This window comes from Notamacropus eugenii, chromosome 6 (genome assembly GCF_028372415.1).
Source record: "Notamacropus eugenii isolate mMacEug1 chromosome 6, mMacEug1.pri_v2, whole genome shotgun sequence".
Lineage (NCBI taxonomy): Eukaryota > Metazoa > Chordata > Mammalia > Diprotodontia > Macropodidae > Notamacropus > Notamacropus eugenii.
This window is the reverse complement of record NC_092877.1, coordinates 328,652,772-328,678,948: the sequence shown is the minus strand read 5'-3', so window position 1 is coordinate 328,678,948 and position 26,177 is coordinate 328,652,772. Positions and strand designations below refer to the sequence as shown.

Sequence of the window (26,177 nt, the reverse complement as noted above, 5' to 3'; positions counted from 1 at the left end):
ATGAGTAGCCCAAAGCAGTTAGGGCCAGTGCTGTTTTATACCAAGGTAAATAAAGGGAAGTTGGCACATTGCCAAAGCTACTAGTCTGAGATGGAGAAATTGCCTTGCTTTCAAGTGGTAGAGAGGCCAATTCCAGTGGATCATCTCTTTGGTGCCATTTTAGCTGCTATATATCCTCTCTGCTCTTTCTAAGGAATGGGAAATGGTTTAGAGCCTGGTCAATTCAGCCTATGTCACCATCGGACCAAACGTCATAATTATGAGTTTTCTAGTATATCACTCAATAGTATAATAACTTTTATATAATATTTTTGGGTTTGTAAAACCCTGTTATTTTACTGTTATTTCCTGTTATTTCCTTCAGTCCTCACAATAATCCTCTGAGATACATACTATTATTATCCCCATTTTACAGCTAAATGAAGAAATTGAGGCAGAGTGAGGTTAATTTGCTTGCCCAGGGTCATACAAGCTAGTGTCTGGGTCAGGATTTGAAATCAAAGTCTTTCTGACTCCAAGTCCAACACTCTACCCATTGTGCCACCAACCTGCCTAATATGTACCAGATACTTCAAAAATGCACGTTAACAATACAATGATTTTATTAACATGGTTTGAGGCAGTGTGATGAGTTGTACAGGTGTTTTGTATACTCATTATCTGTATTATTCCATATGCTTATTATCTACAGTTGATTATGACCCACAATGAGGCTGTCCAGGTGTTGGAAGCATATAAACATATGAGATTGGACAGAAGATGGCAGAAGGAAGCAACAGTAAGAAAAGGAGGGACCTAGTTCCTTCTCACTCTAAGTTCTTTTTATTATTTCATTACAGAACTATGGAATTAGCTCCTGGATTCTTACTCCTGGAAAAAATTCTGTTGAGTGGACAGTACAGAAGGTGAGTGAGTGGGAACAGCACAGAGGATAGTGTGATCATGAGAACAGTCACATTGGAAGAGGGTATGGCCCATCCCAATGCTAGATGCAGTGAACTAGATACCATAGTGAGGAAGTACCCCTTCCAGAGGAGGAAATAGGCTCCACCAAGGAGAAAACAACCCCCTGCTGAGTGTCAGCACCCTGAGACAAAGCCATATCATATTCTAGTTTTGCATCACTGCACCATGATTGATGTTGACAAGGATGGCTACAAATGATGGCTTTTTATAAACATAGACCACTCCAAGGGATATCAGGAGATTCCACTGTCTCTAAGCTACGCTTTTCCAGGTAATTCAGTGGTACCAAATGTGAAACTTACAATAGGGAATGACTGTAACATTGGTTTATTAAGTTTTGGGCATGTTTACAATCTTGTGCCACAGAAAGAGTCCATTGCCTCCATCCCTAAAATAAGATGCAGACTCATTTTTCCCCCTCTAAATGCATGAACAAACATTCAGCCACACATACAAGAACTCTGAACGAAATAATGGTCCATTGCCAGTCAACAATAGAAAATCTATTTTGGGATATTAGAAAGGAAGGAATATGGTTCTAATAACATTTCCATCATCCTTTTCCTTCTTTCGATGTTTTATCCAATTCAGTATTATTTTTATCCTTCCCTGTCTGGTCATAAATAGAATAAAATCACAGGATCTTAGATCTAGAATTAGAAGGGACATCAGAAGCCATCTAGTCTAACTCCCTTGTGTTTGAGATGAATAAATGAAGACAAAAAAAATGTCAAATTACTTGCCCAAGGTCTTATAGGTAACACAGTCACAGAAACAGCATTCAAACCCAGGTCCTCTCAGTCCAAATCTAGTCTCATACTATCTCTCTCATCCTTCATTCTAACACATCAGGTTATTTCTACCACATTATCTGTCCCTATGCCTGGAATTCCCTCCCTCCTGAAAACCATTACCTGACTTCCTTTAAGTCACAGTTAAAATACCACCTTATACAAGAAGCCCTTTCCAATTCCCCTTAATCCTAGTGCCTTCTCTTCGTTGATTATCACCAATTTCTTCTTGATAAATCTTGTTTGTACCTAGTTGTTTTTCTATTGTCTCTCCAGTTAGACTGTGAGCTCCCTGAAAGTTTTGAATCCCCTGAACATAGTATAGTGCCAGATTCATAACAGACACATAATACATACTTGTTGATTTGATGTGACTTTATCAGATTTTATTATAGAGTTGGTTTATATCTCCAGAAATCTAGCCAGTATCCGCCCTAGAGGTTTATGGGATTTGTTTTTGACATTCTGTTCCTTTTTTTTACGACTCTGAATTATTCTTGTGCCTTGACCCATGTTCAAACCCTGGAATTGTCTCTTTCTTGGTTTGCACAATTCAGGTCTTCTTGCATTTAGGCTTAATCAGACAGTGCCAACTTCCCCTATAGTGATTACCCAACAGTATCAGCATGGCTATACGTGAACTGTGTTGGGCCAGATTTCATGGTGCTATGAGAAGTATTTGTACTTCTGACAGATTACCGGAAATTGTATACAAGTTCCATAAAATGGAAGCAGATAGTAGAATAGATTAGAAACCAGAATCCAACAATATGTGGTTTACAAGAGACATACATGAAATAGATACACAAAGATTTAAAATAAAGGGCTGGGCAAAATTCATTATGCTTCAGCTGAAGTAAAAAAAAAAAGCAGGGCTAGCGATCATGATCTTAGTCAAAGCAAAAGTAAAAATAGACATAATTAAAAGAGATAATCAGGGAAATTACATTATACTAAAAGGTAACAGACAATGAAGTAAGATTAAAAATTTTTCCAGCAAGATTCTCTGATAAAGATCTTATTTCTCAAATATATACAGAGTATAGAATTGAGTCAAATGTATAAAAATAAGAGCCATTCCTCAATTTATAAATAGTTAAATATATAAACAAGTAGTTTTCAGAAGAAGAAACCAAAGCTACCTATAGTAATAAAAATGCTCTAAATCACTATTGATTAGAGAAATGCAAATGAAAACAACAGCTCACACCTATCAGAAATGACAAATGCTGGAGGGAATGAGGGGAAAATATGTACACTAATGAATTGCTGGTGGAGTAGTGAACTGATCCATCATTCTGTAGAACAATTTAGAAACATGTATGTCATGACCAACTGTAAAAGAGTTGGCTACTCTGATCTATATGACAATCCTGGACAATTCCAAAGGACTCAAGATAAAAAAAAAAAGTGCTATCCCCCTCTAGAGAGACAACTGATGAATGCTGAGTATGAATTGAAGCATCATTTTCTCACTTGATTTTTCTTGCCTTTTTAAAAATATGGCTAATATGGAAATATGTTTTACATGATTTCACATGTATAATTGATATCATCTTGCTTGCTTTCTCAGTGGGAGAGAAAGGAGTAGGAGATAGGAAGAAAATTTGGAACTTGAAATTTTTTAAAGAAAGGTTATAAATAAATAGCAAATAGGAATGTTAAAGAAAAAGAAATTGCATTCACCGACTTTGAACCCTAGAGTCATCTCTTTGTTTAGAGGAGATTCTTTCAGTCAGTCAGTCAACAGCTTCACTAGATGTTAGATGCTATGCTAAGTACTGGAGTAGGGAATAAGTCCTTACTATACGCCAGGTAATGTGCTGAGCACTTTACAAATGTTATGTCCTTTGATTCTCACAACAACCCTTCTTTATTTTACAGCCGATGAATCAAAGGCAGACAGTGTTAAGTGACTTATACAAGGTTACAGAGCTAGTAGGTGTCTAAGGTTGAATCTTCCTGCCTACAGGTTCAGCACTCTACCTACTGTACCACCTAGCAGAGACTGTCTTTACCTTCAAGGCGCTTACATTCTAGTGAAGGAGATAATATGTCAATAACTAGGTATGTGTAAGATATAGAGAATAAATCAAAGGTAGTCTCAGAGAAGATGGTGTTAGCAGCTGGGATGACCAGGAAAGGCCTCCCGCACAATGTGGAATTGCAGCTGAGTCTTGAAAGAAGTCAGGGAAGCTGAGAGGCAGAAGTGAGGTGAGTGCATTGTCTGCGAGGGGCAGACAATGTTAAAGGCAGAGATGGGAAACAAAGGCTGTGAGAGGAGCAGAAAGCAGACTGGTATAGCTGTTTTATACATGGAAGTTTTATACATCTTTAATACATGCATGGATGGTTTGTTCTTAGTTCTTAAAGAGGACCATGACATCAGGAAGGTGATGTCATGTCTTTCAAGTGAATTGGATTTAAACGAGGGAAGGCTGTGGAAAGTCACCAACCTCACTTTCTCCTCTGGAGTCATGTGGGTCTAGCGGCCAGATACATATCAGGACAACTGGAAATGGCCCCAGATGTAGTGGAAGATCTTTGGAAAGGTAGGAAGAGGCTAGGCTGCCAAAGGAGGTGGAATACTCCATTAGAAGGATGATAACTAGGTCAGTGGGGCTGAATCTAGGAGTGGATAGAGAGGAGTTGAGATAATGGAGATGAATCTGATCACTAAAACATAAGGTCATCCAAGAATCATCTTGCTACCTCTGAATAGGTGAGCTCCTCAAGGATACCCAAACTTCAGGAATCTTGGGACTCAGAGTTGGAAGGTTCATATGACTGATATCAAAGCAACAAATCAGCAAGCACTTACTAAGATAATATGGGTAAATACAAGCTAAAAAGAACCCTTGCTTTCAAATAGCTTATATTCTAATGGAGAAAACACCTAAAAGGGACTCAAAAGCAGGGGAGGGAAAGGATTACGAGGGCAAAAAGAAGGTACCTTTGAAGGGCCATGATGGAAAAGGCTATTGAATGGAGCCAGGTGAGGAGGAGTGAAGGAGGGAGTGTGACTGGTCTGGACATGTCCTCAAAATGGAGGTTCCAGAAGAAATTCACCAGTTGGAGGAGGGATCACAGGAGCCCCACATTTTGGGGGTGAGAGGGCTTCTGGGATAAGAGATAGAAGTCCAGAGTCAGGAGCATAGCTGAGAGAGGGGTAAAGTAGATGTGGTATACAAAGCACATGTCCTTCCATTATTTTACTTAATAAACAGCTTGATTTAATCTATCAGTGGCCAATGGAGCCCTATTTTCCTTGGCTCGACCTACCACTTAAGAGATATCAGATATACCAATGCATGTAAATGGAGGGGTTATTATGGGGCACTCAATATCCTGGAGTCTCAATCTAGTAATTTCATGTGAGACCAAAGAAATTCCTGCTACGTTTCTGCCATTCAGTTATTTTTCAGTCATGTCCAACTCTTCCTGACCACATTTGGGGTTTTCTTGGCAGAGGTACTAAAGTGGTTTGCCATTTCCTTCTCCAACTCATTTTACAGATGAGGAAACTGAGGCAAACAGGGTGAAGTGACTTGCCCAGGGTCACACAGCTAGTGAGTGTCCAAGGCCAGATTTGAATTTAGGACAATGAGTCCTTCCAACTCCAGGCCCAGTACTATTATCCACTGTGCCACATAGTTGTCCCCACTTAAGCTATAGCAGTGTCTAAATCATCAGGAAAGAAAGATGACACCACAAAGGAACCACATGCTATTGTCAGAGACTCATTCATCCAGTAGAGCTCTTTCCTATGTAACAAAAGGAAAAAATATCAACAGGAAAAACAGGCTTGTTAGGGAAACAAAACATCTGAATTTCTGATATTTGAACTAAAACGTTCAAGTCAAATGAATTATTAGCATTTCCACCAAAGCAATAGGAGCAAGAAAAGTGCAGCTAATAATAGAAATGGAACCCAGGCGTGTGTCCCTAATAAGTGAATCCAAGGCAAGGTTACATGTGAGGCAATGACCTCTGGAAGAGAGAAATATCCAATGCCAGAGTGTTGAGCTCTTTTTATTTTTCATCTTATATTTGCTTCTGTTTTGGTTGAAAGAAACCCAAGGTTTGTAGCATGGAACAAAGAATCAGGAAACGCCGGAGCAATGGGAATTGGATGGAAATGTAAAATGTAGATAGAATCTTTTCGTTTAAACAGAAAGCCCACATCAACCCCGCCCCCCTCACCCCACAGCACTGTCACCTCCAGAAACCAGAATTAAAAAGCAAAAATAAAATAAATTCACAAAAGAAATTTATTAAAAAGAGAATATATCCTCAGCCCCTAAGCTCTGTCTGCCAATACATAATGAAATAAAGAGACTTGTCTGTAAGAGTCAGTTCTTCATAATTGATACCTTGGGCCCCATGCTGTGCTTGTGTCTCAGCCAAATCACATTGACGTCAATAGGAGATTTAGCTATGGTTAAGCCCTGACATCTCGTTTTCTCCTTTAGAGCTTTTCCACTTGGGAGTAGGAAGTTCCACTTTAAAAAATAATGGTTGAAATTTAGGAAAGTTGAGGTCAGGCAACTTAATCAGATCACTGGAAAGTGAGAGGAGAAACTCATCCAAGATTGGTTTGGAAAGCTACTGTGTGCTTGAAGCTTGACTCAAGGAATTCAAACTTCTTGGGATGTTCTGCAAGAGGCTAAGAAATAGAGGTGTCACTACTCAGTGTGGGGAGTGCCCCAAGGTGGTATTAGACTTCCAGTCATTCAGCCCAAGAGGACCTTGGTGCTCTGTTCATTATTACTGGGTAAGGGGCAGGGAGAAATGACACTTTTACCCAGGGGTTAATGGGAATTACCCAGATAAGACAGAAAGGATTAACTCGTTGGTTGTGGCTGCTTGTAGTTATTTTCGATGGCTTTGACTAAAGGGACATGGTGAATCTGGAGCAGTACAGATGGGGTGGACAGAAGCAAGGTCCCAGGTCTTGCTGGACCAGAATTACTGAAGAGTTATAAAATAATAGGATTTGTTCAGAGTGGTCTAAGCTAAACTGAAAAAAAAAACAAAGTAAAACATAAACTTTGAGAGCCATAATAGAAGAGAGCAGAGGTGTTCTGGACTTACAAATGGTGGATTGAGTATTGTGTCAAGGTTGGAAGCTGAACTCTATAAGTTAATCAATTATTCCTTTTAAATTTTTTAAAATAATATTTTATTTTTCTCCAATTAAACTCTCCAAAAAAACTTTAAAAAAAGTTTTGAGTTCCACATGCTATCCCTCCCTCCCTCCCCTCCTCCATCCCTTTGGCAATAAGTAATCTGATATAGGTTATACATGTGCATCCTATATTACTCATTTTGTGTAAGAAAACTCAAATGAGAAAGAAACAAAGAAAGAAAAAGAAAGAGGAAAAATAGTATGCTTTGGTTTGTATTCGAGTGCCATCAGTTCTTTCTCTGGATGTGGACAGTATTTTTTCATCATGAGTCCTTTGGGATTGTTAAGTCATTCCGAGTTGTTCATCACACAGTATTGCTATTACTGTATACGATGTTCTCGTGGTTCTGCTCACTTCCCTCAGTATCAGTTCATGTAAGTCTTTCCAGGTTTTTCTGAAATCATTCTGCTCATCATTTCTTATAGCACAATAATTCCATTGTCATCATATACCAGGACTTGTTCAGCCATTCCCCAGTTGATGGACACCCCCTCAATTTCCAATTTCTAGCTACCACAAAAAGAGCTGTTATAAATATTTTTGTATGAATAGATTCTTTTCCCTTTGAAAAAAACTCTTTTTACCCAGTAATGGCATTGTTGGATCAAAGGACATGCACATTTTGATGGCCCTTTGGGCATGACTCCAAATTGCTCTCCTGAATGAACAAGTACTTCTGATGGTGTTTCCTTGGGCAGGGTAGGAGTTTTACAGGACAGTTATTCATAGGTCTAGTTGGCCTAGTATGGATGTAAACTATCATGGTCTTTCAGGTACTCCATTTCCTGTGGTATCTTGGCTATTAATTGGCACCATAGGCTTCTTCAACCAAGCATCCTCTTGGGAAATCTGGCGGTTGAAGAAGTCTTTAGGGTAGATGTTGGCTTTACTTGGACAGGAGTATCATGTCTCTCCCTACTAGTTTGGGATCCTTATTCTCTGATTCTTTCCCTTTTGGAGCTCTAAGAGTGTTATGGGGAGTCTGGGACCTAACAATTGTGCTTAGATGCAACTTTTGTAAAAGGAATCCCATTTCAAATGAATGGGAGCTCATGTAAAGGAATTCTATCATGCTTTCATTAATTAAAGAATGTTTTTGTAATGTGAAAAATTAATCACTGATTTAAATGTTTGCTTGTACTTTAGGCTTAAAAAAATGATTCATGTAAGATAGCCGTGAGCAGTATTCTGTGCTTGAAATAGGAACACTGGGATACATGGGGTTAAATCCAGGGTGGGAGATACTTTAGAATTACACAGTTTTCAGGGGGTCAGTAGAGGGCAGCAAAGTACCAGCTCAGCCTGGACAATGGTATCCTGCCCATGTGTCTGAAAGGTAATGGCTCCTTGTTAAGGAATGTTGGCTAGAAGGGGGAGCAAGAAAGAATCCGAATCGTGGGTGGACAGAAGCAAAGACCAGTGTGTGTGTGTGTGTGTGTGTGTGTGTGTGTGTGTGTGTGTGTGTGTGTGTGTGTGTGTGTGTATCTGTGTGTGTGTGTTACCAGTAGAATGTAAGTTCCTTGAGAGTAAGTAATGTCTTTTTTTATTACTTATATCTCTGGGACTTGGTATAGTGCCTTGAACACAGTAGGCATTTAATAAAGATTTGTCAGATTTACCAGGGAGTTTGATGGAGGTTGGGATGCAGGATAAACAAGATACTAGTTTCTGGAAGACCAGGAAAGACCATCACCAAGATGGCAGGCTAATCGTCAGGATACTTAGAAAGGCCAGAGGTAAGTAGTAACAAGTACTATGAGCAAGAATATGACCAGGACACCTAAGATCTGAATCAAAATCCTGAATGAAACCTGAAAAGATCAGTAGGGTCAGAATAATGACACTGGCTCAGACTGATTAACTTTTGACTGGTGTCTTCATGAACCAGGACCTTTTTAGTCACTAAGACTGCACCTATTGGATACGTTGTGCTCACTGTCTTAAGGACAGACCTAGGCTTGGATAGTATGTCGATATATAAATGAATGGGTGGATGGATGGATGGAAAAATATTAAGTATTTGCTATATAAGAAGTACTGTGCTAAGTGCTAGGAAGACAAATAGAAAGTAAGACCATTCCTGTTCTCCAGGAGTGCATATTCCAATACAAAAAGAAAATACATAAAGAATGTTTTGACTGCAAGCCAAATGGAAAGGTCCAATGGTCTTTGGGGGCACAGTGGCAGCAGTAATACATTTCCATGGATAAAACCAGATTCATTTCTGATACTGAGTCATTGGAATTGTTGAATGATTGGTGGCCAGGATGGTTTTTTTTTGGGAGGGGGGTTGGGTGGGATCAGCACCTATGGATGCTGAGAAGGCAGGGCTGTGGCACCTGAAGAATTGCCAGGTCACAGTCCACAAGGGAGCTCGACTGGAAGTAGGGTGAAGGGTCTAAGGAGGCTTTATTTTTTCCAGAACTCTTGGCCTTACTTTTCCGCTGATGTCAGTTGGTTAGCAATTGGTGTTGATGGTAGTAAGGATGTCTAGCCCATTTTCCACATCCATCCTTGATGATGGCTGGGTGAGTCAGTCTGAAAGTAGGGTCAATGATCTGGAGCCATGACAGCAGTACACTATTGTTGGGACTGGAAGCTCAATTCCATGTGGACGGTCTCGGGCCGGTAAAAGTGGGACTTCTAAATCTTAGAGTCTTACGAGGCCCTCCATGAACAGCGGGGGTTCGAGAAGGTCAGACTGAGCTAGCTCGGCTAGCTCGGGTATTTCCGCCTCTCCCCCAGAGATACCTGATGGGTGGAGTCTCCCTGCCCTCGAGGTCGTCCCGGATTGGAGCACACCTAGTTACCTAACAGCATGGTATTGAGATGCAAACTGTGTGGCTGAAGATTAAGTAGGATTGAGGAAGCCTAAAAGCTCTCTTAGCACGTGTGGAGCCAAAGAGAAAAGTAGGGCTCCGCTTCTTTTCTTTTCTCTCTCCCCTCCCCCTCTCTCCCCGCTTGCACTTCTACTTCCAATCCCTTAAGCTTAGCCTCCTTAGGAAATCTCCCCCTCTTCCTCCTAAGAAGGAAGATCCCCCTGCACTTGTAACTGAAACCCTGTAATAAAGCTCAACCCCTGTTTGACTCTGCAACGTCCTTTCTCTCATACGTGCATCCGGCGTGGCCAGCCGAAGACCTCGGGAGGTGAGGTAAGAAAGACTCGGGTAGCCCAATACAGGCCTCTAGGCTTGGCACACTATTATTACCAGGACTCTTGGGCTTAGGGCCTTGAGCTCTTTCCATCTGGGTCTGCAGGGAAATGGTACTTGAGGTCTTCATAATGGTTTGAATCACTTGGCATATTTTGTCTTTCCTTCTGGGTTCCTAGGTGCTGGGAAAGTATATGGAATACAACGATATCCAAAAGCTGTGTCTATACTCAAATGCTTTGATTTGTTATCTCACCAATGTAGGTGCTTGCCTTCAATGATGTCCATCAAAAGCCACCCATGATTTCAAATTCAGTGTTACTTATCTGGACTCTCCCATAAGTTTGCCACAGAATGTCCATCAAAAGTGCTGGCAGTCTTCCTTGATTTCTTTTAACATGGAAAGGATACCAATGGAACTCTTAGGCTGTCTGCTCAATGACCTTCACTTTTCTTATGTTACCAGCCCATCTTTTTCTTTTTTCTTTTGCTTCCATGATATCCCTTATTTTTGTTCTTCATTGATCTTTAATTTTCATGTTGCAACTTGCTTATACCTGTTATCGCCAGCTCATCCTGGTCTAAGACCTAATTGTCAAATTTTCAATTTGAGTACTTATACTTCAGAAATCAACAAAGGCTACAAACCAGAGCTTGATGTACTGTTTTGTTGATTTTCTAGCCTTAAGAAAGTGATGGAGAAAAATGCATTAACATTTTTGTTAGATGTATTTATTATTAATTTATTAATCTGTTTTATTAAAAATTGACTAAGCTTATATCTCATGTCCATTATTACTCCCCTCCCCCCAGCTGGTTGTTAAACATTTACCAGTACACCGCTGATTTTCCTGCACAGCCGGTGACAAGAGTAGGGGGCATGGTTGCATAAATATCTGACCTTGGTTGCTCATACTTAGTCAATACAGAACACTGCACAAATAAGACTGTGTGCAAAAGACCTTGTGTTTGCCTGAAAGTTGGGTCGTTCTAACTCATGCTGACTGGCCTGAAATAACCAGAATGTGTATTTCTGCAGTCAATCAACATAGGCCCTGTGAGCTCTCCCCAAGTCCAGGTTTTGATGATCTCTTGCCTCAGTCTTAATTTGCAAAGTTTATTATTACATATAAAAAAAAGTGATTTAAATCTGGTCAGTGTCCTGCTACTCAAGGAGGTTTACAATCAAATTCAAGGAGTTCAAAAGTCAATAAGCCTTGATTAAGCACGTACTATGTGCCAGGCACTGTGCATTTTACTTCTGAGACTAGAGATTGTTGTTTGTGGTTGGGGGAGGGGAAAGGATGGGATGAGAGAGTGGGAGAAGGAGTAGCTGAGAAGGAAGCAGTTAAAATCAACCCCAAGACCATATTCTAGTCAAGATAAATCACCGGTAGCACATTCTTATTGACCTCAGGCTTCCTTTACTTCTTGAACCTGCCTCAGTAGAAAATCTTTGGGGAAAAGCTTCTGGAGAGCTTTTGTTTGAAGAGGGCATGCTTTTATGTTTAAAGGTGTTTTGTTCAAGTGTATTTAAGGAGGAAGAAAAACTCTTTTCCCTGTAAAAAGGGCAAGCAAGTCAGTGGTCAAGACGTCAGGCTGAAGCCAGGCCCTAAAAGTACCAGAAAGCAGGTAATGCTGAATGAAAAAAAAAAATTAATTCAAATTTACCTTAACGCCCCCCTTCCCCAATCAGCTTTAGGTTTCCAATGGCAAAGAATTAGGTGAAGAGAAAAATCAAGGATACTGGAAGCAAAGTCACCCAGAAGCACAGAACATGCCCTTCCTTCTTTTCTGTTTCTGATTGTGGAAGGGGAGAAAGATGAAGAAATCTAATTGGGCTTCAGTAAGAAGCCACATAACTCCTTTCTGAGAATGATCACAACACAGTTACAGTAAGAACTAATAACAGAAGGACCGAAAAGACATTTTGATTTTAAGTGACAGAAAGCTACATTCCAGTTTGTGGACTTTCAACAATTAAGGTATCATAAATGAGAGGAAGAGTGAATGTTTGCTTTTTGAAGTAAAATTGAGAAAATCAAATTTAGATCAATCAGTGACTGATAACAATTGAAACTCATTATAAAAAGCATGACATTATTCTTATGTGCTTATATTTCTTTAAATTTTGCTCTAAACTCTCATATGGTAGTGACTAGTGATCTTGTCATTGCCATATTATTTTAAAAATATTATCTCCCCCTAACTAATATATAATAACTAATTAAAAAGTTACATGTATATACATACATGCACACATGTGCACACGCACACACATACACACACAGAGTCACATATATAAAACCTATGGAAGGCTTGATTGTTTAATCAGAAGTATCAAATGCTTTTGAGTGCCACCTGAACTGGATTAAAATGTAATTGAGAAACATTTAACAAAATATATATATACTGGAACATAGATGATATTAACATGTGTTTTTCTAATTCAATATGTGGTCTGTAGCCTTGTGTACACCTTTGGGGACAGTGTTTCTATTTGAAATTGACATCACTGGTTAGAACACGTGGCTGTATCTAGGGATGACTCACTGATCATCTGTTGCCAGCTAGTTACTTAACAGGCATAGCGGTAAGAGGAAAGAGAACCTCATAGCAGTATATTTGCAAACCTAAACTAAATGCTACAAGTTCAGATTGCTTTCTTCTGTTAGTCAATAGAGCTGAATACAGTTAAGATAACTGGATTTCCAATCATGTAAGTAAATTAGTGGTAAATACCTGACTCTTCTGGGTAAATGCTGGGAATCTATAAACTTTTCAAGGACACAGGCTATGTCTTTTACTTCTTTAAAAGCTCCTCACAGCACGCACATGATTAGCACATTATGTATGTTTTGCAAATGTTACTGGTTGACTGAGAGATGGTAGCTCAGATAGAGACTAAAGAGAACCTTATGTCATAGCTAAGTTAATATTTCTCATGTTAATTTGATGTATTATTCAGCAGGAACAGTGCTGGATTTGGGTTCGAATCTCATCCCTGCCATTAACTACTAAGAAAATGTAGACAAATTATCTCTTTGGGTTTCAGTTTCCTCATTTGGAAAATGAAGGGATTGAAGACTGGTGGTGGGAAACTCACACAAAAAAATGGGGCCACTAATCCATACATAAGATCCTAGCCCACATTGACATAGAAAGCTACATATTAATATTATTACCTATGTTCTCTTGCATTTTTATTTATTTTGCTAAATGTTTTCCAATCACATTTTAATCAGGACACCCTCAGGAATGTTACAGGCTGAATATTTGACACCTCTGACCTAGATAGCCCATAAGGTGACTTCTTGTTCTAAATCAATGACCCCATAATAAATTAGATAGTGAAGCTGGAAGCACAAATAAAAATCCAGGCTCCAAGTAAAATTTTCTGAAATTGCCACAGTATCTCCTACCATTCCTCACCTCTTTTCTGCCAATGCACAGGTTTTGTGTACAAATTGATTGGAGTCCTACTGTTAAAGCAAAGGGAAAATGTTTCAACAAAACAAGAACTTCTGTTCGGTGTTGCTACCAAGGTACTCTATACAGGCAGCTGGGTGGTAGAGTGGTCAGAGAGCTGGGCCTGGAATCAGGAACACCTGAGTGCAAATTCAGCCTCAGACACACTGACTGTGTGACCCCAGACAAGCCACTTCACGTGAACTCTGTTTACCTCAGTTTCCTCATCTGTAAAATAGGGATAATAATTAGCACCTACCTCCCAGGTGAGATAATATTTGTAAAGCTCCGTGTCATTAGCTATCTCCTTACTCCCAAGTGGGAAAACACCGGCCACCACTTCTTTCTTCTAATCTTTGCAGGGTGATCAGGGGCTACGTCCAATCATCCTGATCTCTATCTTGCTACTGAACCCAGATGGCTCTGGAGGAGTGAGTGAGGCTGGTGACTTTGCACAGCCTTCCCTCACTTAAATCCAATTCACTTGCAAGTCATGACATCACCTTCCTGATGTCATGGTCCTCTTGGAGAACAAAGGACACATAGTAACAACTGTAGGGTGATCTCTCACCCAATAAGAGACAACACCTGGCATACTAGTCCTTGGAGAACACCCATCTTCTCCATCTCCTTCCTCTTCAAGAAGAACCTCAGATTTGGATTTTTAGCTCCAAGCATCCCTTGAGCCTTCTTTCTTGTCTCATCTGTGGACTCTTCTTCCATATCTAGCTTCCTGACACACTGGCACCAGTCCAGTTTCTCATCTGTTTCTTCAGATCATTGGGCCATTCATTTGTCTATAGATGTTTGCCTCATCAAAGGTCCCTTTTCTCCACTGTCCCTGCTAACCTGGGATGAAGAGGGGCAGCAGTAATTTCAGCCCTCTTAACCATTATTTTTCTAACCCTAGGTAGCCATAACTTGACTGGTGTAGCAAGGCAAAGATCACATGTTCAGTGCAAGTCATTGGAGAATTTCCCTTGCTCTCTGTTTTTGCTGGATTTCAGACTTCTTGTTCAGACCTTGTCTTTCAGACTTTTTGCCAGGATTATAATTCATCTTGTTGGCACCTCTTTTAATAGGTAGACCTTCTTTGATCACCGTTTAACAACTTGACAGACACACTTAAATTCCTTTGCCTTTTCTTTACTTGTCAGTCATATTCATTTTCTTTTCTCTCTCACTAATCCCTTCCCTTGTCTTACAAAGATGGATCACAGAATTAGTGATGGGAGAAACCTTTGAAATCAGTCAGTCAGTCAACAAGCATTTATTAAGCACTTAGTATGTACCACACACTGTTTAAATGCTGGAAATACAGATGCAAGTCAGAATGGTACAGCCTGAGGAGGGGGTGGGTATTGAATGAAAGGAGCCCTCCACTCTCCAGTAAGAAGGAGGGTCTGCAAGGGAAGAGGGAACTTCAGAGATATGAAGTTCAGGACTGAAATGATCTTCCAGGATTAAGAAGTTTCTGTTCTGGGGTTTGATGGAGAAGTCCACAGGAGAGCAACCTGATGGGAAATGAAGAAGTCATCTAGCCCAACTAACTCCCTCATCTTACAGATAAGGAAACTGAGACTGATGGAAAGGTTAAGTGATTTGCCCAATAAGTGGCAGATTTGAACTCAGGCATTCTGATTTCAAATCCAGTACCTTTCCACTGTACCACCTTCTATGATTTCCTTATCTTTTCTTACTTGCCTTATCTTATTGGTTAATATTTTCAATCCTTTTACTCCTTTGGATAAAGTCCTCCATTGGATTGAAGCCTTCTCCTTCAGCATAAGTTACTCTTCAACTTTTCCTCATAGTTTCCCATCCATCCCTACCCTAATTCAATGTGCAACTTTCCTCACAAACCTAAGTCAATGAATCAATTAATCAACAAAGGTTTATTAAGCATCTACTATGTGCTAGACTTTGTGCTATATAGTCTTCGGATACAAAGACAAAGGAGTCCTGGTACTCAAGGACTTACTTTCCCAGGAGAATCTCATTCATAGTTTGCTTCTTATTTAGCTTAAAGTCCTCCTTCTTTAGTACCTTTGGTCATTCTGTAGTTCATCATCCTGAGATCAGATTTGGGGTGTCATATTCAGTTATGAGTATCACATTTTTGAAAGGACATTGGCCAGTTGGAAAGGTTCCAGATAAGGGTTCCAGACCACAATAATGAAGACTATATCAATTTTGTCATAAAAATATTGGTTGGAAAAACTAAGAATATATTTAGTCCTGAGAAAGGAAGACCCAGGAGACATGCTGGGTGTCTTCAAGTGTTTGATGGGTATCATATGGAAGAGGGTTTAGATTTGTTCTGATTGACCCTAGAAGACGTAGAAATGAGTGGATTTCCAGAACCTTAGAGTTGGATTAGGTCTTGGAAACTTTCTAGTCCAGTTCGTGACTTTGGCCACATGGGCAACAAATGGTTGTCTAGCCTACACTTAAGGAACTCTAAGGATGTGGAACTTACCAAACACAATCATTGCTCTTTCGTACATCTCAAATTGTTAGGAATTGTATCCTTATGTAAAGGAAAACTCTGCTTCTTGGTGATGTCTCTTCATTGTTCCTAGTTCTATCCTTTAGAGCCAAGCAAAACACCTCTAATCTCTTTTCTACATGGTGACCTTTTAAATATGTCAAAGATATTGATTATGTTGCCCCACTAAGACTTCCTCTCTTGAAGTTAAATATCACCAGTTCCTTCAACTAATCTTCATTTGACATGATCTTCATGCCCTTGGCCATCCTGATTGCCTATCTCAGATGCCCATTAGCTTACCAATACTTTTCTTCCTTCAGGCTAAACATCTACAATCCCTTATTCTAAGACTCTTCACCATTATAGTTGCCTTCCTGTGCATAAATTCCAGTTAATTAACATCCTTTTTAAAATATGGCACAGCAGAATACAGAGTGAGTGATATATGTGTACTTCTCACACACAAACACTCCCCACCGTATTATGAGCTCAATGAAGGGGGTTTTTCCTGAGTAATTCCTGTATAATTATTCTGTGTATCTTCCAAGAACCTAAAATAGTTCACATAATGTTAATAATAATGGCCAAAGTAATCATAATAATACCAATCATGAAATAGCTAACATTTATATTCGTTGTTTCGGTCATGTCTGACTCTTCATGACCCCATTTAGGATTTTCTAGACAAAGATACTGAAGTGATTTGCCATTTCCTTCTTGAGCTCATTTTACAGATGAGGAAAAACTGAGGCAAACAGGGTTAAATGATTTGCCCAGGGTCACATAGCTAGTAAGCGTGTGAGGTCAGATTTGAACTCAGGATGAGGATTCTTCCTGATTCCAGGCTCAACACTCTATCCACTGTGCCACCTAGTTGCCCTCAACACTTTACAATTATTATCTCGTTTTATCCTTACAATAACCCTGGGAGATAGATGCTGTTATTATCCTTACTTTACAGATGAGGAAACAGAGGCTAAGAGAGGCCAAATGACTTGCCCAAGGTTATTCATAAAGTATCTGAGACCAGTCAATCTTCTCAACTCCAGCCCAGGTGCTTTATCTATTGTGCTACCCATCCGCTGCGGATAAAAGGTATTTAATAAACATTTGTTAAAGTTAGTTCTATTTCATACTAGGCAAGTTATAGTATTTTTTAAAATTAGGCCATAGCTTTAAAGAATATGCATTTTGATTTTTAGATTTGCAAACACACATGTATTTATTTATTCAAGATACATATCTTGAATGGCCCCCAAAATCAAAACCTGTACGCATTTTGTTAATTGATACCACATCTTCATATCATATAATACATTAGGCAATTCCTTGCCCAAGTATCTCCTAGTTTCAAAACAAAAAACAAAACAAAACAGGAAAGAAAGTTGACCACAGATGTGAAACAATTCAAATTCATATGAGGAAAGCTATTACATGCATTGACTGTATCATTCCTTTTATGTTTTCCATATGAATTACCATGGACTTCAGATGTTCAAGATGTAGGCTAGATGAGCTGAGGCTCTGTCTGGAAGGACAGGAAAGCATCTGAAGAGACAATGAGTGTTTTGCTCTTTGCACAGGATTCATACGTGCCCTTTGCCCCTGAGTTTGAGAACCCTAGGGAGCTACTTAATCTGCCTTTGATCGTGGATAAACTGAAGACAGCTATGGTGAAGAGCCTTTTTTTGAACCTTTTATTAGCACAGCTTGTGCTCCCATGGAAGTATCAAACACCAGGTTACAAAATAATTTAACTGTCCAACCTGCTGTTCAGGTGTGTCATGGACTTGTTATTGACATTATATTCCTAGGACAGAAGTGATAGAATTTGAAAGCTGGAAGGAAACTTTGAGGCCGTGTGTGTGGTAGAATGGAAAAATATGCTGGCTCTCTCCAGAGGACCTGGGCTCCAATCTTGCCTCAGCTCTTTTACTTGGTTGTATGACTTTGGTCAAAACAATCTGCCTAGAATCTCAATGTGTTAATTTGTGGAAATAAATAGAAAGATAAATGAACGAATGAATGAAAATAAGAGCTAGCTTGAATGGCCTCTACACTTTCTTATACCTTTAGATGTAGCTCAGCACCTTCATGGGATAAAAGAGGACCAGAGCATTGAAGTGATTGACCTGAGGTCACAAAGTGGGAGAACTGGGGCTAGAATTTGGAATCTTTTCACTCTTAGTCCAGGATCCTTTCTCCTAAATTATAATTTTTCATCTTCTGCATGACTTGTATTAGTCATATTTTTTGCTAAAACAAGAGTCATCAGTCTTTTTCAGCCTGAGCACCAATAATAGGATTAATAAATTTATTTAAATATTTATTTAAATTTATTAATTTAAATTTATTTAAATATTTATTTAAAAATATAAAAAGTAAAAATATGAAATCCATTCTTAGCTGAAGTGCTGTACCAAAATAAATGGTGGTTTAGGTGACTGACCCCTGTTGTAGAAGATAAGATTTTTGAGGCTAGAAATGGTTTTGTTTCATTTGTCTTTGCATTTCTAGCACCTAGCAATATTTATCAGACCCTGTAGGTATGTTATAAATGCTTGTTGAATTGAACTGAACTGAGCTGAATATGCATCTTCTCCCAGGGCCCCCAGTACTTTGTATTCAATAGAAACTTAAAAGAGAATTGCAGAAGAAATGAAATCAATCCTGGCATTTGTTATTGACAGTCTAAAATATAAACAAGGGAATTTTAGATCTGAAAGGAAGCTTGGAGATTATATAATTCAACTTCCCCCCTCACTAAGACTCCTACCTCCAACATTCCTAAAAGATGGTCATTGAGTCTTTTGTAGAATGATTCCCATAATGGAGCACACTACTTTAAGAGGAAACCTATTCTATGAGACTTCTATTATTATTAGAAAGATTTTCTATTTTTTGTTATTAAATTCCCATAGCTTGTAGCCCTTGGCAGCCAGTCAATATATAAGCATTTATTAAGCACCTACTTATAGCAAGCACTATGCTAAATACTAGAGATAAAAGAAAGGCAAAAGACAATCTATTCTCTCAAGGTACTCATGTCATGGTTTAATGGGGAGACAATGAGGAGACAACTGTGTACAAACAAGGGATATACATGATCATTTGGAGATAACTGACAGAGGATTAACTAAGGGACATCAGGATATCTTCTTAAATAGGTACAGTTTTAACTGGGACTTGTAGGAAGCCAGGAGGTAGAGATGAGGAGGGAGAAAATTTTAGGCATCAGGACATCCAATGAAAATGCACTGAGTTGGGAGACACTCTTGTGCAAGGAACAGCAAGGAAGACAGTGTTACTGAACTGAAGCATACACAGAGATAAGACTGAAACCAGGTTATAAAGGGCTTTGCATGAAAAACAGGACTTTATATTTGATCTGGGAGGAACCACTGGAGTTTTTTAATAAGAAAGTGATAGGGTTGTATCTGCGTTTTAGGAAGATTAATTTGATTGCTGGAGTGAAGTGAGCAGAACCAGGAAAACATTGTATACAGTAAGAACAATATTTTGTGGTGATTACCTACGAATGACTTAACCATTCTCAGCAATGCACTGATCCAAGACAATTCTGAAGGGCTTATGATGGAAAATGTTATTCATTTCTAGAGGAAGAACTGATGGAATTGGAAGGCAGGTCAACACATACTATTTTTCCTTTCCTTATATTTTTGTGGCTTTTTGTCTACATTTTCTTTCACAACATGACTAATATTGAAATATATTTTGCAGGATTGCACATGTATAACCTGTATCATCTCAGAGGGGGAAAAGTGAAAAACGGAGGGAGAGAATTTGAAACCCCAAATTGAAAAAAGCCAAGCGTTAAAAATTATTTTTACATGCAATTGGGAAAAATAAAATGTTATCTAAAAGTTGATTACTGAATGAAGGATAGACTGGAGCAGGAAAAGCTTTGAGGAAGGGAGAAAAATCAAAAGGAGTATTTTAATAATCCAGATATCAAGTGATAAGAGCCTGCACCAGAGTGGTGACAGTGTTAGAGGCAAGAAGGGTACATATAAGAAATATACTCCGAAGGTTAAATGAACAAAACTTGGCAGCAGACTGGGTATTAGAGGGGTGTGTGTGGAAATGATGGCTCAAGGAAACCTGGTTTTGAAGTCAGTTTCTGACATCTAGTAATGATACAAACCTGAACAAGTGAGAACGATATATTCCCTTGTCTTTCCTTCCCCAGGCTGTATTCTGAGTTCTTTCAACTGTTCTCATTATATGGTTTTTTTGACATTACACTATTCTGATGCCTCTCTTTGGATATAAAACCACAGAACATTAAAGTTGGAAGGGATCTTAGAAGTCAGCCCCTTTAGGAATGATGCCTCCATCCCTCCCTACTCCCTACAGCAAGTGGTCTTCTAGTCTCTGCCCCTATTCAATGATAGAGAATTTACTCTTGTCCAAGATATCCCATTTCATTTCACACAGGTCTCTTAGGATTAGAGGATCATAAATCTAGATCTGGAGGCCCCACAAATGTCTTCTAAGCTAACCCCTTTTGTTACAGATGAAGAAACTGAGGCACAGAAAAGTGAAATAATTTGCCTAGAGTAACAAAGGGAGAAAGTATCAAAGAGCATGAGCCCAGGTCATTCTTCCCATTGTTCCATGCTGCTTCTCTGTGGGAAATTCTTCCTACATTTCCATATCGTCTTTCCTTTAATTTCCACCTTGGTCATCTCTTTTGAATTGGAGAATCCTTCAAATAGTTGAGAACAGTTATTATGTCTCATTGGGGTAGCTGACTGGCACAGTGGGTAGAGTGCCCAGCCTGGAGTCAGGAAGACTCATCTTCTTGAGTCCAAATCTGGCCTCAAACACTAGGTTGGCAACACTAGTCAAGTTACTTAACCTTGTTTGCCTCAGTTTTTTAATCTATAAAATGAATTGGAGAAGGAAATGAAAAACTACTTTAGTACTTTAAAGTACTTTTAAAGTACTTTAGTACTTTAGCCAAGAAAACCCCAAATGTGATCATAAAGAGTCAGACACTACTGAAAAGAGTAAACAGCAACATAATTAAAAATGCCTAAGCAACAACAAATTGTGTCTCTGCAAGGCATAGCTAGATGGCTCAGTGGTTAGAGTGCTGGACCTGGAGTCAGGGACATCTGAGTTCAAATCCAGCCTCAAACACTCACTAGCTATGTAACCATAGGCAAGTTATTTAACCTCTGCTTGCCTATAAGGCAGCAAGGTGACTCAGTGGATAGAGTTCTGGAGTAAGGAAGATCTGAGTTCAAATCTGGCCTCAGACACTTAGCTATGTGATCCTGGGCAAGTCACTTAATCTCTGTTTGCCTTAACAAACCAGAGAAGGAAATGGCAAACTATTCTAATATCTTTGCCAAGAAAATCCCATAGATAGTATGGTCCATGAGATCATAAAGAGTCAGACGCAACTGAATTATTCAGCAACATGTGTCTATTAACTACAGTCCACTCCAGTCTAATAAGCATTTATTAAGTGCTTATTGCATGTAAAGCCCTGTGCTAGGTATATGAGGGCTACAAAGACAAAAATCAAGACAATTCCTATACTCAAGGAACTTACATTCTAGGAAAAATCTTATCTTCCCTAGAGTAAATAACCCCAGTTCCTTCACCTGTTCTGTAAATAATGTGGTTCTGAGTTACCTCATTTTAGTTATCATACTCTATCTTGTCATAGCCAGAACTCAAGATCAGAGCTGAATGTGTGTCTTTGGTAAGTGTCATATCATCAGATTTGCTTTCTTGTTCCAAAATACCAACATACTTTTGAATCTCAGTTCTGTCATCTGTTTTAGCTGTCCCTCCCTGGTTTGAGTCATTGGCAAATCTGGAAAGTTGCAACTCATGTCTTCATACATGTAGCCACTAAAATGTTACATAGGACCAGCTTGAGAACAAAAACAGGTAGCAAGTTGCCTCTGAGTTTATATTAATGCATTAACCATTGCCATTTGGGTATGACGGTTCAAGCAATTGGAACTCTACTTACATTTTATTCAGAATCATATCATGATAGAGAGAAGAAATAATGTTGAAAAGAAAGAAAAATTAATGAAGAAGTACAAGGAGAAAGGCATGAAGATAATCAGAGGAAGTAAAAGCCCATCCACAATTCCCTCAGACACCACATTCTGTCCATAACTTGCTTTTCTCTATGTTAAAAGTCAACTTCAAATGGATTGAGCACGTAACAATCCAGAGCCTTTCTTCAATATAAACTAGTAATATTTGATTATCATTCAGCCTTCTAACCCCTGATGCTTCCCATACCCTTAGTCATCCTGGTCCTCCAGGTTTTCTTCTGTTTGAATAAATGGTTAGGATGGTTTTAAATAGTATACGATATTGACCATTTAAAACCATCCTAGCCATTTGTTCTACCAGAAGAAAATAATACACAAATTAACTGCAAGGGACACACTATCTGCATCCAGAGAAAGGATTGATATGTAGAAGTATGTATAGATTGGTTTTACATATATAATATTCATATATACATATATTTTATATATATTACCTATATATTTGTGTATATATCCATATACACACATATTTGTGTCTAATGGTAGCCTCTTTAGAGCAAGGGGAAAAGAGAAAATAAAGGAAAAAAAGTTATGTGATAACTTTATGATATATTTAAAAGGGATAGCAACTGTACATAATAGATTTGCAGTTTCATGTACAATCATCTTTTTTCCCCCCTATTCTACTGTTATGGAACTGCTTGTTTTATTTCTTAAGTTCAGAATAAAATAAATAAAATTAAACAACAACAACTTTTGACATGCCCTCCTAATTTCCTCCTTATATATGCTGGAAAAACCCCCCAACACCTTAGAATAGCACTTCTTATCCTTCTGTGCAAGAAAATACTGGTCAAGAAATTATCTCTATGTCTCACAATTACAATTCACCATCATCTATTACCACCTCAGTTTTGATGGCAAATATTTCACTCATGCAGGGCAATACCCAGGGATGTGCTGGTAAATGTCTGAAAATAACAACAACTTATGGTGTAGCTTTAAATTTAATCTGCATTATTAATATTTATTCCATCACTTTTTAAAGTCCAGACAATTGACAAAAAATAAAATTCTGATTTATATTGTTTGCCACCTTCTGAGGTATAAATGCTCACACTGAAAAGTTATCAATTAGTTGGAAGAAATCTGTAAAAGCTGGCTCTGGCATAGCCCTGATCTTCCCCCTCCTACCCTTCTCATTGGACCATTCCTGTATCCCCTCTCTGCTACCATAGCAGGGCTGTGGGCACATGAAAAACTGGTGAAAGATCAATTTTAAGGGATATAACATTTATGTTGACAGCTGAAAAACAACAGCAGTTAGCAGACAGGGCTGGCACAAAGAGATCAGGAAGGGATGGATGAATGTGGTTAAAAATATATTTCCAACCATGAGACCTAGAAACTACCCAAGGACAGACAGTCAAGTAATGAATTTGATCTATCACTTGTCCCAGAAAGGCAGCACTTTAGAGTGTAAAGGGAGAACTATGCAGGAGGCAGCAGAGCTGGACTCAGGTCCTTGCTTCCCTCTAAGTCACTGTGGGACCTTGAGTAAGTCACTTCAATTTCCATCTGTAAAATGAGGGATGTGAACTACTAAATCATCTACCATCTCTCAGAGCCTTAATATTTTATGATTCTTCCCTCATGCATTTAGGCCATATCTGGAGAGGAGAAGGGACTGGGTTGGGGTAGGGATGGGGGGGTGGTTAGTAAGAGTCATTGAAAATTCCCTTCAAATATATAGAAATGGGCTCTTTTCATTAATTTTTGGTTGTAGAATTTCACTGCAGTGGAATTGCAGGGAGCAAAGCTAGCCAACTCTACGGTCTGTTCTCTTTTACTATATGTGGAATTTTGCTGTAACAGATGTCCACTAGGGTACAGCTGCTAATGGTTTAAAGATTGATGTTTTGGGTAGCTCTAGGCTGGCCATTTTCTGTGAAAGTATTTTTTTAAGTCCCCATGTGGCTTAGTCTCATAGAGTTTCATTTCTTGATTATTAGAGGCAGCAGAGTAGAAAATCATTCTCTCCTCCTCCCCCCTCTCTCTTTCTCCCTTTCTTTCCTTCCTTTCTTTCCTTTTTTCCCCTCTCTCTTTCCTTCCTCACTGTTTTCATTCCTCCTTCCTTTCCTCCTCTCCTTCCTTCTCTTCTTTCCTTCTTCTTTGTCCTTCTCCCTCCCTCTCTCTGTTACTCTCTTTCATTCTTTCTTTTCTTCCATCCCCAGTGGATAGAGTTATGTAGCTACTCAGATTTTCATGGTTTAAAAATATGTTTGGTGAAATTACATTATTAGAAATGTAGTTTTTAAAATAATTTCACCAATGCTCTTTCTTTTGTGTTAGGCACTTTTACAGAAATCATAGTCGAAAGAATTCTAGCATGGAAATATAGAACTTAAAGACTCCCAAGAGATCATTTGGTCTAGCCCCCTCATTTTTCAGATGAGGAAACTGAGACCCAGAGAGGTGGAGAAGGTCTAGCCAAAGGTACCGAGACAGTTAGTTAGTTGCATAACCATGAAATGAGGTCCTTAGAAATCCCAGTTCAGTTCTCATTGAGGTATGCCATGGTGAAGTATGCTATGGTCCCTCCCAATCCATTTTTCTTACTACTTAAGTCTTTCTACCTTAACTCTCCTTAAACCAGAATCACAAGAAAGGCAACTAATACCACAACAAGTAATAGATGATGGAGTGAAGGAAGCTTGTGAATATTTTTATGGGCATAGTAAGTAAATTTAACTTCTTGGATGAAGAACCCCTTTTGGATTATCATAGACTTAAGAAAGAAAACCCCCTCAAATTTGGAAATGATGATTAGCAGCCCTGAAACTTCATGTTGGGATAATTAACCAGAGACCCAAGAAGTAGACAAGTCTCCAGTACATCCTGTAATCAAACATGATGTTCTGAAACCCATTCTCCATCATCACCCCCAGATCCAAAGCTAATCTATGGACATGTCTTTAAACACATTGAAGAAATAAGACGTGAAGTAGAGATTGGGGAAGAAAGCATGAAACTTAAAGGGAAAACAGAAAGAAGGAAGGAGAATGAGATCATTTGCAGTACCTATTTGGTAAACTGAGTTGAAATGTTCAAGATGGTACAATTCCTTTAATATATGAACCATGGAATTTCTTAGTAATTCAGTTCTTGTTACAAGAAGCAAATGCAGATGGAAGAGATACAGAGAATAAGGCTGGAAGCATCTTACTGCAAAATGCAATTTTTGGAAGAGTCAGTCTTTGCAGTCAAATGAGTTGTGCCCAAGCTGGGTTTCGATGTTGAGAGAGGGGAGTCTAGAGATCTGCCTATGGGACATTTCAAGCTAGATGTTCTGAAGGCAAATGAGACTTAATATGTTAAAAACCAGAATTCGTTATCTGTCCTCCTAACCTCCCCCATGCCTTGAAAACTTTCTGGTTTCTGTCAAAAGCACAAGTATCCTTCTAGTTTTCCTTACTACTATCCTGGGTTCTTCAGTCTCCTCACCCCACAAATCCAATTAGTTGCCAAGTCTTACTATTTCTACCTTCACAACATCTCTTTTGTCTTCACTCATACAAATACCATGTTAGTTCTGGACATCTTTTTCACTCTCTTTTAGATTATTGTGCCAGCTTCCCAATTGGCTATTCTGCCTCAAGTCTCTCACTACTCCAGTCCATCATCCCCAGAGTTGCCAAAATAATTTTACTTCAGTGTAGATCTGACCCTGTCACTCCCCTAGTTAACAAACTCTGGAGTCCTCCTATATAGTATACAATAGAAATCCCTCTGTTTACCTTTTAAAATCCTTCTATCTGCATTCAGAGTCCATCAACTGTAACTGGAGCTGGTTAGCATGTTCCAAAATGAATCCTTTGGAATTGGATCCACTGAAGTTTTTAGGAAAAGAGACAGGGACTGTGTCTATGAATTCTTTGCTTAGAGAACTCCCAGGTGAGGAAACATCCTCCTCTACCAATTCAGGTTAGCACTTTCCTGAAACTTTTAGTCTCAGGAGATTGTCTAGAGGGACTTTTCCAGAGTTACCCAATCAGTACACATTGGAGCAATGA

At 39.0% G+C, this 26,177-nt stretch overlaps 1 protein-coding gene across 1 annotated transcript in view; it reads left to right on the top strand.

Annotated features, from left to right (window-relative positions):
• The first annotated feature begins 880 nt into the window (after positions 1 to 880).
• PID1 (phosphotyrosine interaction domain containing 1) overlaps positions 881 to 26,177 on the top strand; it is a 308,912-nt gene continuing 283,615 nt past the window's right edge. Inside the window, exon 1 of the mRNA XM_072618082.1 lies at positions 881 to 905. The gene's annotated coding sequence lies outside the window, so the exon portion shown is untranslated. The remainder of the gene's footprint in view (positions 906 to 26,177) is intronic.